A 12,063-nucleotide genomic window follows, 5' to 3' on the forward strand; every position below is an offset into this window, starting at 1 on the left:
TGCTCTGTCAGGCCTCTGGAGCCTCGCTGCTGCAGAGAGCCGGGCTCGGTGGAGCTCTCGGCAGCAGCGCTGCTCAGCTGTCACAGTCGCTCGTGCTCGGCTGCGCTGTGCTATGTGCTGGCCAAGCCGAACACTTCAGTGCTTGGCTCACGGATGGATACCTCACGTGCCCTACTGCCTGTCCCGGTGCTTCCAGGAGGAGAAATCCAGCGCCGTGAGCACACCGAGCTACAGTGTAAAGGAACCACGGGAGGTGCAAGCTAATGGCAAAGAGCTTATTGTTGGTACTCAGAGAAACAGCCCTGCAAAGTGTTCCGTTCCAGAAGCTGTCCTTGAGCTGTGGGTTTAACCAGGTGGAGTCCAGTATGTATTGTGTGTCCTCATAAGGCTGCAAGACTTTGAATTCTGTGTTTAGCTTGACCAGGACAAGTCTGAGCAGCTGGACTGTGCAGGAGCGTAGTACACTGGAGACTTGGTTCTGTTCACTTTGGGGGTCTATGGGAGAAAAACATTGGAGCTGTGGGGTTTGTTTAACACTGCGCTGTTACAAGCAGTGGCATGGGTTGTTACAGCACAAGTCTTGACAGGAGGGCAGAAATTAAAATGAAGTCTGTATCCATCTGCTTTTGTGTTCCCTTCAAAGGGCAGACATGACTGGGGTGGACAGTGGGAGCAGAATGTAGTGGCCAACATTAATTAATCTGTGAGGGTGGATACTGGCTCCGGTTTAACCTTTTAGCAGGGCTCCACCAACAGCTAATGGATGTTGCAGCAGCCTGTGTATGGAATAATTTATGAATTTGGAAGAACACGGTTCTAGAGAATGTGGGTGAATGCCAGTGGTTTGCAAATCTCTGCCAGTGGTCTTGTGAGTGGCGGGCTGCTGCAGGAAAAATAACATTGGATTAGCTCAGGGTAATGTTTGGAAGTGTCCCACTTAGTTCCTAAAGCCTGGCCCTTGTGCAGAGCTGCACTGGGCTCTGGGCAGGATACTCTGAAGTTGCAGAAACGTATTAAATACACCAGTTGTGCATGCACCAAACAAGGAGTGAGGAATAACACAGGGAGATGTTTTTAGCTTCTGGCTTTTCCCAAGCACCTTTTGAAGTACTGTTGTCATTGGGGAAGACAGTTTCCTTGTTTCAAGTCCTTGGAATGCCTGGGCACATGCCAGGTCGCTTGATCTCACAGCTCCAAGGCAGCTCAGTCCCTTTACCTGAAGAAATGGGAGCCTTGCCTCAGCCCCAGAGCTGGATGGGATCCCAGCAGTTTTCCCCAGCCTGTTTCCAGCTTTGCATTCCTGCTTTTAATTAAACTGTCGCGACACTGCAGGCAGAGCAGGACTGAGATACCAGAAGCCAAAGGTCCAGCTCACAAAGGTGTTTGGGAGCCTTGGAATGCGGATGGGAAGCCTTTGACAGCGCATAGGGCAGGATCAGGGCCTGCCTCCCACTAATTGTGCTTTATTTGCTCTCTGCTCCTCCAGCCACTCTGTGCCAGGGCCGAAAACACCACTGGAGTCTGGTTCTAATAACCAAGCATAGCATCACAACTGAGGGGCACCTTGTACCACAGCTACCCCTTTGCAAGCCCTCACAAGTGTCTCACTCTGCAAAAGTTCATGGGCGCTGTTTACCTGTGAGGATCTTTGTGGATTTGAGTTAATTACAGAAGGCTCCAAGGAGATTTGCTGTAACTCGGTTGGGATGGAGGACTTGGGGAAAAATAGCTGGTTCTGGAACCATTGTCAGCGGGGCACACCAAACACGAAGCTGATAGTACATTTTGGATCAAGTCCTTATTTGTAAGTCAGAAGAGGATTATTTTATTATTACAGGATGCATTTAATTAGTGTCTGGAATGTAGCCACTAATGTAAGTTTGTATAGAAAGAGTCTTAGAATTTTCCTTTAGGTGTTGTTGTTTTCTACATGTGGGTGTTCAAACAATACTTAGTGTTAATAAAACGTAGCAACAGCCAAAGAGAAAATATTTTTCTTTTGCTTATTTCTTTGTGCTGTACATTTACACAGTTCCCATTTGGATCTTTTTGTTTTGGGAGATGTATGCCCCTTTTTGTAGAGCAAAAATGGAAGGGATTCACAAAGAAAAACTTAGCTTATGAAAACATAACAGTTGGCTGAAGAGTCAGGGACTGGAAGCATCTGAACCTGCTTAAATGAGGGGAAGTGTGGGAGTGGGACTTAGGGGTGTCACTGGAGCCTCCAAAGCCCTGGCTGTGAATGGGGGGACTTGCAGCCTCTCTGTTGGAGACTGACTTTTAAAAGGAAAGAAACTCCAACCCCTTCAGATATATCCCTGTCCCCAAACATTGCAGAAGGACCTTTACTGGACAGAAATCGGTTACTGAAATGGCAGCTGAGCCAGCCTTGTCCTCCTCACAGCCCCAGCCTGGCTGTTTCCTGGGGATGGGGAAGGAGGGACAGGGGAACTGTACAGCCTTGTGCTTTAGTAACAGACGTTCAGGAAGGGGGGTTGTGGGCAGGGTTCTCCATATGTGGCGACTTACGCCAGTTTTGCGTCTGACTTTATTTGCATTATTAGGATTTAACTAATAAATCTGCTTTAAACCTGCTTGAAATCCGTGACGATGTGAAATTGCTGTTTTCCAGCGCTGAGTTGCTGAGGAAAGGCTTTCTCCAGGCTGTGTGTCTGGTCTGCGTGGCAGATTACAAAGGTTGTAGCACAGCACGCTCTGCTCTGTCGTTGCTTCCCCTGTGGGTTGTCACCTGCGACATTGCTTTTTGTGTTAACCCCGACATTTGCCTTTACTGCGTACTTGAGAGACTTCTGGTGTACAGTGCCTGGTGTAAAACGGGGAGGTGTTGGGGAGGTTGCAAAAATTTCAGTAAAAAGTTGTTCTGTTGCTTTGCACTGTGTACAGAGAACTTGACTTACGGTGTTGTGCCCAGCTCTTCGCTGTGAGCTTAAGCCCAGGGCAGGAATTGGGGCTCTGGTTGCAGGTGAACTCCCTGCCCTCGGTGCTGGCACAGCCCCGCTGCCTCTTGCCAGGATCCAGCCCTGGGCTGGAAGCTGTGCTCCAACAGCTCAGGGGCCCGGTGCATCCGCTGAGCTGTGGTGTGCCCTCATTGCCTTTACAATGAAATCCCACCTGCACCAATGAAACTATTTATTTTATTCCCCAGGAATTCCTGCCTCAGTAATAGAGGTGTTTGGAAAATAGGTCCTGGCAAAAGAACCTTGTCAGACAAGCCCGAGGTGTCATTGCCTGTAATTGAGGGAAAGATCCCTCATCTCCTGCAGGAAAACTTGTACAAGCCTCTCTTGTTGTAGGGTGCTGGTGCTGCTTGAGCCACCTTTGCAGGCCACTGTGGGCTTTGGGTTTCCTTGCTGGTGTGTTTGTGTGTTTTGGAGAGGAGGGCGTTTGGCTGTGCTGTGGTGGGAACTTGTCCTTCTGTCAAGTCCTTCACACTGTGTTAGTTTGTCAAGAGCAGCTTGAGTGCTAGGAAAGCCATTTCTCTTTGGGGGTGTGGGGAGGAATAGCTCAAGATAAACTTCAGTGCAGGAAATAGGCAGCGTGGGGCTCTTTTTATGTTTCCGAGAGTTGGGTTAAATCTCTAGAATAAAAGGTTTATCTCTGATGCAATCCAAAAACTGGAGCTGTAAAGCTCATCCTCAGATTCCATGTGACTAGAGAGTTAATCCATTCTTCTGGTGCTGTGAATGTTTATTTAGCTGTACATTTATGGAGTTCAGATGGTCTGCAGTGTGTGTTGGGCAATTGCCGGTGTCCTGTCCAGGGATTCTTTATGACTTGGAGCATCACCAGGATTGTAGTGGCCATCAAACGCTGTTGTGATCCTGCCCCTTAGCAAGTAATGGATGTGGAAAGGACTGTGGGAACATTCCTGTCTGCAGTGAGAAGAATGTTTTGTCTTTCGCTGTCGATGGACTCCAGAAATGTGAGGTCTCTGTAGCAGTTATCAGTGCAGCAAGGCTTGAGGGGGATAAAAAACCTGGTGTAGAGAGGCCTTCTCGTCCCATCTCCTAACAATCCCAGTGTTATGACTGTGCTGAGGACCTAGATCAGATGTGCTTTCCTCTGGAGGAACTCTGGCCAGTTAAGTTTTTTGGAAAGACAAAACATAGTCTTCCAAGGCAACCACAAAAATTTGGAATTAATGAGGTGAAGGGAAGGAAGTCATTCAATTGAAATGGGGAATTGCTCCTATTTATAAAAACTTGAGTGTTGGCTTTCCCTGTTTAAGGCAGAAGAACAAAGACTTGGTGAAGGCCGGTGGGGAACGTTGTTGCTTTTGAGCCAGTTGAGAGCTTGAAGTCTGTGGAGTGATGATTCAAAACTGTCAGCTAAAGAATTGAGTAAACCTTCACCTTTTCCTCTGAGTGCAGATTCAGTTCGACTTAATTCTGCTGTCCTTCTTGCTGAAGCTGGAATGCACACTAAGGCAAACAACAATATTTGTAGTCTTCGATATTCTTTGATTGCTGACCTTTCCTTATTCATGTTGAGTGTCTTTTCTGGTGCCCTAAAAGAGCTTGTGTACCATAAGGGGCTCTGTGTGTTCTGTTTTCCTTTTCAAAGCAGATGTGAGGGCTGTGACTCAACATTCAGTGTATTAGACCATGCCATGAACTCATTAAAAGCTGGTTTGCTTGCTTTGTTGTTGTTTTCTGATTACTTGGTCAGAACCACACTCAAGTGTACCCATTGCTGGTGAGAGTAGTAACACTGGACTTGGCTAAACCTGAAATATTTTTCTCTGGCCCTTTTATTTAGTGACCTTAGTGTCAATATATGCATGTGCATGTTGCATATGATTTTAAGAATTCAATCCAGTTGATACTGGATTTATACTTCCTTGCTGGTGCTGGACCAGTAAAGTTTCCCTGGGGAATTCCAGTGTGTGTGTGGCACTGGTTCAGACCCTGAAAACCCTGCTAGGGGTTTTCCAAGGAGCTGGGTTGGGTGGTGGTTATTTTGAAGTCAGGACCTGTTTATACACACTGCTGTGGTACCTGGACATTGGATAAGCTATGTTTGTATGCATATCAGTGTTATCTTAGGATGTTGATATGAAGACAATTGCTGTGATGAATCTGAACTCTTTAGTCCAGACTCAGAACTCGTAAATGAATGACCTGAAGCTGTATTAACATGGATCCTGGCTGTAAGTCCCAGTGCTAATTAATTATCCTGAGCACGATGTGGGGCACTTTTCAGCCCTGGAGGTTGCTGAATAGGAGCTGACAGAACGTGCCCTGGATGTGCGGCTGCAGCTTTTCAGGAAAGAACACACAGGGTTAAGGAGCTGCAAGGCAGCCCTGCTGGTGCCTGCACCACCTCAAGGAAAACTGCTGCTTTTTGTGTCCAGAGCAGCCCTTACTTTGAGCATGTATTGGAACAGTGCTGCCTTGTTACAGCTTGGTGAGCAAGGCCTTTGGGCTGCTTTCCTTTCTTGAAATCTCTCTTGTGCTCTGGTTGTGTTCAGACCCCTGACTGGAGTGCGGTTGGTGGAAGCCTGGGGAAGGTTGGAGGAAAATAGCATCAGGTTGCCAGGTTTGTGTTAGTTCTACCCTCTTGTACCCGGGAGCAGTGTCCCAGTTTGCTCCTGGCCTGTGTGAGTGTAACTGGGAGTCTCTCTGGGTTTGTGTATCACCTTTCCCTCCGTCCCAGGTTGTGCTGTGCCTCCAGCTAAAGGCTTTTAGCCAACTACAAATCCACTTATTTAAGGGCCCATGGTGCAGCTGTTTCAGGGCTATTTTAAGTGCATGACGGTGAAATACAGAAGGAAATGGCTGTTGTTGGCTTTTTCCTCTCTGCTGCCTTGCTGGACTATATCTGTATTTGTGGTGGTGTGGGACTGTGTAGCCAGAAGGGCTGGAAAAGGGTAAAAGAACTGAAAGCAAGCAAGCAAGCAAAGTGTTTCTAATGTCCATATAGCAACATGCTTTCCTGCATGCTGTCTGCTGTCAGGAGAGACATTGGCCAGAGAAGCAAACAGCATCTGGTTCTCATTGGGCTCTGCCTTTGGATCATCTTCATTCTTGTTTGTCACATTATGTCTCTTTTTTCCCCCCCTTCCTTCCTTTCTCCTTTTTTCTTTTTTTTCCCTGCAGTGAGTTTACAAGCCTTGCTGGAATGCACATATGTTCCTTATCATCCCCCCAGTCCAGCTTTTTTTTTTTTTTTTTGCTGGTTAGCAGTTTGTGACATCAGGGGCTGTTAGAAGCATTAGTCACTTTTACTCCAAATAGAAGGGCCCGTGGTTTTTGGAAACCTATGGAGGAAAATGTCTTTTATGTCAGTTCTTGGCATAAATGGAACTGCGAGTGCTCTGAGCTTGTGCTGACCTTTAGCCAAACATTTTGCCCGAAGACAAATGTTCGTTCCCGCTCTCTCCAGCCGCTCCTGAATTGTCAGATTTTGCTGACTGCCCTCTTTCCAGAAGAATGCAACTGTATCCTTTTTCCTCCGTGCTCCTGCCGGTTTCCTGCAGCTTGCCAATGTAAGCAGTCCCCTCTCTTCCCTGCCCGCGTGCCTCAGAGGCGGGAAGCGTGTCCTCAATGTGTGCTGGGGCTGCTGCAAGTCCGTGCTGGGGAACTGGGACTGGGGCAGGCATGGGGCTGGGTGGGCTGCATCGGACCAGGGAGCAGCTTGTGATGCCTGCTGGCTGTGCCCTGTGTCATCCTGCCCTTCGTTTAGGGAGCCAGCCTTGGAGAGAGCAGCACTGCTCTCTGTTAGTGCCTGAGCCAGTGGAAGCGTGTCCAGCATCACCCACTCTCTGGGGGTATCTCCTCGGGGAACCTTCCTTGCTGTCATTGGCAGCTTCCTTTGGCTGGTAATTCCACAGGGTTTTATCTGTTAGAGCAGTATTCGTTGCAAGGGGGGATGGCACTGGACCCACACCTGCCCTTCCCCATCTGCTCTGCCCAGTGCTTTGTTGGACAAGTTGCTTCCAGTCTTCCTCCCACAGACCAGCCTTTTCTGCTATCCTGATTTGTGCTATTGTGATTCTCGGGGATTAAAAGGAAAATCTGGCATGTTCAAGGGGAGTCTTTTTGTGTTCCCTGTGACTTCCCTGCTTGCTGAGCGAGGGAGCCAACTGCGGCATAGCACTGCTGACAGTATTCCCTGTTACTGGGAGTAGGGAGACCTGGCTGCTTGCTGTTCTTCCAGACATTGCTGGAGGGCTGGGACAAAGGCCTAGTGAGGAGCTGTGTGTCCCTGAGCAGCTGCAGCTGGTGCCAGCTTTCATCCAGGAAGAGCAAGATGGTTTCCTGCAGTCCACCCCTCCGGGACAATGGCTGCAGCAGTGAGTCACTGCTGGGGTGGTGGGAGGCATGGATCTTCAGGCCTTGACTGACACATTCATGTGCAGAATGAGAACATGCCTTCCACAGGGTCTGCTCTCCCTGTTGGGAGAGAAGGGAAAAAGGGAGGGGGGGGGACCAACTAAGGACCTCCCAGACTTCCCAATAGCTTATGGAGCCATCTGCCCAATCCTGCAGCCAGCCCAGCAGCATGGGGACAGGAACTCCCCCTCTTCTGCTGATGACACTTATCATAGCCTGAAACAGCAGCCGAGAAGTCCTTCCTCTTGATGAGCTGATGAACTGATTGATTGCTATGGGCCCTTTCCTTGTGGCATCACTGCATGGCAAGGAGGGCAAGGGAGTTGTTCCTGCTCTTCGTGTTCTCCCTGTACCATTGTTCATAAGTTCCCTTGTCCAGCAGTTATGGGTTTGACCATGCCTTAAGCCTCTGTAAGGAAGGGGAGGGGGATGGTGGATGCTGTTTCAAGGAACAGAGAGCTTGACTCTGGCACAGACACTGGGAATACTTGGTGCCCTGCTGGCATGGAGAGGGTATGATAGATCTGTCTCTTGCTGACTGCTCTTTGCTTCTGTGATCTCTGCTCGTCCCTGAGCTGTGTTTTTGTCTGAGCAGACAAAACTGTCCCAGAGGTCCCTGGCTTTGGATGTAGCATCTGAGATGACTTCAGAAATGCAAGAACGTGTGCCTAGTAACTGGTCAAAAATGTTACTGCCCTGAGCTGCTGACAACAATAAGAGCTTTTAGAATTTCTTAAAGGTGCCTCCCGAGTCGTGTGGCCTCAAATAACTAAACACTTGCTTCATATTTGTGGTTGAGCTCAATATTTTGCATACCAGCGTTTTCCCCCTCTCGAATTCGAGGCTCGTTTTTGTTTTCTTTAACTCTTGGGAGGCCGTGTGAAGCTGACCCCCAGCCGCCAGCAGCCCTGGGCCAGGAGGGGCCGAGGGAAGGGTTTGCCAGCAGCCTTAAGGCAAAAGAGGCTCAGCCAGGAGCTTGCTGGGGCTGGGGGAACAGTCCTCACCATGGTTAAGTCCTGAGCGAGGAGAGCAGACCCGAGACCAGGGCAGTAACTGCACATGTCCTTGGGGATCTCCCCACATCAGCCTTTTGGGAGCGGTGCTTTTTTCCTACCCAAGAGAAGAGCAATTTTTGCGTTATCTCCGATGAGCTACCACACAGCTTGTGACTTGCATGGACACTGCTCTGCTCCGTGCTGCCTCTGGAGGAGGGATGCATGTCCCAGCACAGGGCCCACCTTTATCTCCCCATCCCCGTGCGCACACAGACCGTGCACTGTTCCTGACTGACCAGGAGAGTAACTTCCCCTTTATCCCTGCTCTCTCTGCCAAGCTGCTGTGGTTTAGGAGGAATGAGCTGACTCTGTCCTTGCACGTGCCTTATCAACTGAATTGTTTTATGTGGCTTCAGTGAGTTCCACTGTTTGCCACAGAGCATCCCCTGCACCATTGCTTCACCTACAAAACTTTTGCCACCAGGAGCTGTGTATGAGGAACAACAGATGCAAAATAACCTTGACAGGGTTCTGAGGTTGCAAACCCCTTTTTGTCTTTTGCATGGCAGTTTTTTACCCCCTTAAAATTAAGAGCACTAGAACATGGGTTCCTGAAGATAAATCTCTTTATAGTGATGGTAGGTAGGCAGATGCTGTGCCTTGTCTCTGCTTAGCTTACCCCCTCCCTTCCTCTACTGGAGTTAAAACCAGCAGCTGTGATAACAGCAGCTCAAAGATTGTTGTTGACCCAAGAAATATCGACTGTGGGATGCCTTGTAGGGCTCTCTGGAAGGAGAAGTCAAGTGATCAGCATCTTTCTCAAGAAACAAGCATTTATTTGTTCATGTAGCTCTGCAGTTTTTGTAGGGGTTAGCACACAGCTCTGGAGGTTCAGAATTGCTTCCTGCTCCTGGATGGTGTAGGAAGAGGGAGGGAATATATGCCCTATAATGTGGTCTTCAGTAAAGGCGACATGGGTGTCATAAGGAAGACTTTAAAAATAAAGACTGTTTTTGGGATGTCTTAAGCTCTCTGACATCTGAGAACATGCAGACACCCAAATCTAGCAGCGTGTCTGGTGCAAACTGTCTGATCCCTCCAGGAGTCTGTGGAGCTGCAGTTTTACCCACGCTGATCTTGTCCATGGTTCCTGAAGCTGGGAGCAAAGAGAGGTGCTTGGCAAACAGTTACTCTTTTAGTGTGCCTGTAAGAGGTCAGTGCTTCCAGACACAGCAACTTGTCTCTGGTTCTGAGGCATCTCCAAGGACTGAGTTTCTGTGAGGGACAGCTGAGGGGGTGTTTTAGTTCAGGTGTGTGTTTAGGTGCAGTGTTGGGGGAAGAGGAGCTGTGCTGAGCTCTGTTCATCCGCTGTGGGAAAATGAGGAATGCACTTGAGAAGAAGGCAGTGAGGCAGGGTGATGATGTGCCTTTGCACGTGGGGTAAAGTGCCTGAGCAGCACTGCTGACTTCCTCTGGAAGGAGAGCTGTCTGGCGAGAGGAATAAATCAATGCGTAGTTGTTGGTGCACACAGGGGCTCTGGGGTTGTCCCTGGGGCAGGAGCCTGCACCTCCTCTTCAGCTGGAGTTGCCCAGTTCTCGGTGGGATGACTCAGTTTGGATCAAACCCAGCCCACTGACTGTGCTCAGGAGCTTGTTGGGGCGATTCACAGCCGGAGCAGCGGGGCCATCTGACTTAGCATCCCCTTGTTGTTAAAACACTTCTGTTCTGCCAGACCGAATGCGTGAATCACTTGCCTGTTCTGCTGAAGATACCCTGAGCAATCAGGCTGGTTGCTCTCCAGCAGAGGCTTCCTTTCCATGTGGATAGAGCTCTCCCCTTGAAGGGGGTAAAAGCAGGAGCGGAGGCCTGGCTGCAATGGTAAGAGATTATGCAGCCCTTGGATCCTTCCTTTGGATTCCTCTACAGCTCCCCAAAAACTGTGTGTACTTTCCAAGCCCATCTCTGTGCTGCAGAACTCACTGTTTGGTTACACGATGCTTTTGTTTGTGGGCGCAGAGAAAGATTTAGAATCCTAGTTCCTTTGGCTCTCCTGCCTTCTCTGAAATGCCTGTCTGTGATACTTGTGCAGAACTGCACCTATTTTCTCTGTCTGCTCCGCTCAGGGAGATGTGCTGCATCCTGGGAACGCTGAGGGAGGTGGAGGCTTGGCTTTGTCTTTGATCTCTGGCTGTGCCTCGGGCCTCGGAGCTTTTCATGAGCTTTCTGGTGTTTGGGGCAGATATCAGACTGCGCTTCTGCTCCCCGTTGTGAGCGCAGCTTGTGAAAAATACTTGGCATTGCAAAGTGCAGGGGTAGTTCTTGTTTATTGCACTGTTGATGTTTGCCGCTCGCAGGGAAAAAAGCAGGGGAGGGAAATAAACCCGAGAAGGTCTGCAGCAAAAAATAACTGACACAGATGCAGGAGATGAGTGTAACTCCTGTTCCTGCTGAGTAACTGGTGATAAGGCAGTACTTGCTTGCCCAAAATATATCAGGGAAAGAGAGACTGGTGCTGAAAGATGTTCAACACCCACCACTTTCTGTGAAGCCTGTGAGTCATGGGCACTTACTGCTTTCTGGGATCAGCTTTGAGCTCCCTTCACTTCATCATGAACCCAAGCCCACTGATGTTTTAAAAATACTAATGTTAAAAATATTTAATTTAACCCATTCACATAACATATAAATGCCAGGGTCTCCTTCCATTGCCTGGGGCTTTTGCAGGAGAATCGCTGTTGTGGGTCAGTGGTCTCTTCTGTGTTGTTTGTCACTCAGCCTGAGTGAAGGAGGTGGCGTCTCTCAATCACACTAAGCTTCTGTGGTGTGGTGCTGATGGAATAGCTGTCAGTCCACAGAGGGGTGGAGGTGAACAGGCTGGTGGATTGGGGTTAAGCCTTCAGACAAACCTGGTTTAGGTGCTAGGAGAAGGCTCAAGTATCTAATACAGGTGTTGGGCCCTGTCTGTCAGCGTGGCAGAAAAGGACCCCTAGCCCCTTTCTGCCATATGGTGATGGCACAAACAGAGACATTTTCACTTGATGTTGTCTTTCCCAGAGAATTATTGTATTTCTTTGAGTCTGAGTCTGTTTTCATCAACATTCAGCCCAGATGTAATTGGTTTTTTCCTGCAATTGGTGGCTGGTCTTTATGTTCTGAGGGGGGAAGTGGAGCTGCTCAGCAATTGTGCAGAGCGTAGGAAGTCCTTCTCTGCTTTTGATTCTTATTTTATCACCCAAAGAGTGTCTTTTTCCATGTCTGGTCCAAAACCCACTGATTTTGTGGAAAAGAAGCTGCTGCTTCGAGCATCTTTAAACCAGGCTGAGGCTGCCCACAATTGTAATTTAATATGGCCTTGAGGGAGTGACTGTGCTGGAAGTGTTTGGGTTTGGAGGAAGGTTAGTATTTTCTAAGTTAAGGACAAAGCAAACTTTGGGAGAAATATGTGAAATAACAGCAGAGCTGCTCTAGGTCTGCCAAGTTGATGGGGATTTTTTTGTTTTACCTGTGCCCAGGACATTGGCACAACTGCCATTTGCCAGGGAAGAGGTGACTGGGCTGGCTTCTTTTTCCAAGCTTCTCTGTGAATTATGGTACAGCTGTTGTGGAGAAGTCCTAAATATAATCTTGGAGCTGTTTCAAACCTCCCTTGTGCAGGGTCTGTGCTGCCCTGTTCCCCTCCACAGCCTTGGGGTGTTGGATGTTGTCAGCTCAG

At 48.8% G+C, this 12,063-nt stretch overlaps 1 protein-coding gene across 4 annotated transcripts in view; it reads left to right on the forward strand.

Annotated features, from left to right (window-relative positions):
* Window positions 1-12,063, forward strand: part of SEPTIN11 (septin 11) — a 46,605-nt gene that overhangs the window by 11,172 nt on the left and 23,370 nt on the right. The window lies entirely within an intron of this gene.

Source organism: Manacus vitellinus, unplaced genomic scaffold, assembly GCF_001715985.3.
Source record: "Manacus vitellinus isolate BGI_N305 unplaced genomic scaffold, ASM171598v3 scaffold_112_pilon, whole genome shotgun sequence".
Taxonomy (NCBI): Eukaryota; Metazoa; Chordata; class Aves; order Passeriformes; family Pipridae; genus Manacus; species Manacus vitellinus.